Source organism: Capra hircus, chromosome 19, assembly GCF_001704415.2.
Source record: "Capra hircus breed San Clemente chromosome 19, ASM170441v1, whole genome shotgun sequence".
Classification (NCBI taxonomy): Eukaryota; Metazoa; Chordata; class Mammalia; order Artiodactyla; family Bovidae; genus Capra; species Capra hircus.
In genome coordinates, this window is record NC_030826.1 from 18094896 (window position 1) to 18096792 (window position 1897).

Sequence of the window (1897 nt, forward strand, 5' to 3'; positions counted from 1 at the left end):
ACCGCCCCTGGTCTGTGGTTTCTCAAGAAACTGGGCCACAGGGAGGGGGGTTATTAATGCCACCAGTGAGGGGTAAGTAGGGGAGAGATCTGGGGGTGGGCAGGGGTAGGGGACATCAATATCAGGTGATCTGGCCAGATTAAGAGCAGGGAGGTGTGGAGACCTCATAAACAGTCATGAGCCCACCTCACAGACACCCCAGCTGACAAGCCACGTGAGCAGGTTCCATCATGCCTTTCAAGCTGCTTCATGGCATGTGAAGTTCAGCACCTGCCACGCCGTCGGTCCCCACCACCTGTCTACATGGGTCAACTGAATTATGTGGGCGGGAGGGGGAGACGGGGGCGGGGCTGGGCAACCTCTTTGGAAGAATCACATAAGCCTTGAACCACGCACACAGCTGGAGTCATTCATACTGAGAATGGTGGGCCACCCTGGAGATGATGGGCTAAGTGGGATGGGGGTCCCTGAAAAGAATCCATGAAGAAGCGAAGAGCTTCTCGCACAGGTAGGCCCGCTTAGAAACCGGCCTCTCGTTAAGCAGAATGAAAGAACGTAATAATGCTGTTTACAGCACGTGGATGGACCGAGAGGCTGTCCTACCAAGTGAAGTAAGTCAGACAGAGGAATATCACATGTCATCCCTTATACATGGACCCTAAAAGGAAACGACACAAATGAGCTTACAGAACAGGAGCAGACTCACAGACTTGGAGGATGAACTCATGGTTGCTGGGGAAGGAACAGGGGAAAGGGATAGTTGGGGAGTTTGAGATAGACACGTACACACAGCTGTATTTAAAACGGATACCCAGGTTTCGCCCGGTGGGTCGGCGGAGGCCGGGCTTGTGGGGTCCCCGGAGTAGGGGTTCGGATCCCGGCTGCGAGATTTCTGATCATGATCGTTAAAATGAGTCTGCGGAAGCAAACACCCAGCGACTTCCTGAAGCAAATCATCGGGCGACCAGTTGTGGTGAAATTAAATTCGGGAGTGGATTATCGAGGGGTCCTGGCTTGCCTGGATGGCTACATGAATATAGCCTTGGAGCAGACAGAGGAGTATGTAAATGGACAGCTGAAGAATAAGTACGGGGATGCATTTATCCGAGGAAACAATGTGTTGTAAAGAAGTACACAGAAGAGGAGGATGTGAAGACACCAAGACACAGTACTTTTCATACCGAGATATATTTTTTATCGTTTTTTGTTTCGGTGTGTCATATAATTTTTCCTATTTTGTAATAGTTGGTGATTTTCCGCTGACACATAATTGAGATAAATGTGTAAAATTGTGGATTTAATTGTAAAGAGTTCTTTCATATTTAAGTTGCAGTCATTTTTTTCCCTTTTACCTCTATGTCAGTATGCAGAAAGCAAAAAGATTTTTTTTTTTTTTAAGTGGAAAGAAAATTTTTTTTCTCCCTACACGGAGGTTTGCAAGCAATGCCATTTGATCTGACTGCTTTGCTTGTGGGACTGACCGAAATGATGGATGTGAGGCTAATTAAAACACTGTAGAGATGGCCTTCTCGTGTCCTCTCATGTTTTCTGTGCAGGGGGCTCGAGGGAAGGTGTGCCACCAGGTGTCCGGTTTCAGGTCTGAGGCTGCATAGTTTCCCCAAGACCAGATGCTCAGCCTCTGGCTCTACCACCTTGATAGGAAATAGAATGGGGGGTCTCATAGTGGCCCTTCCACGAAAAGGAGTGGGGCGGTTCTGAGGGTTGCAGCCTACCAGGTAAGTGGAAGCACTCCTTTGACGCCAAGCCTGTGCACAGTCATTTTGCATCTTTCGGATGCGGTTCACCAGGTGGGTTTTCTTGCTCCCTTTTCGGAAGCTGGACACCCACACCGTCCTCTCATTTGGGGAACGTGGTGGGGAGGAGCCGGTCCTGTGCA

The 1897-nt window shown here is 49.3% G+C and overlaps 1 pseudogene; it reads left to right on the forward strand.

Annotated features, from left to right (window-relative positions):
- Positions 444 to 1525, forward strand: LOC102180881 (annotated as a pseudogene).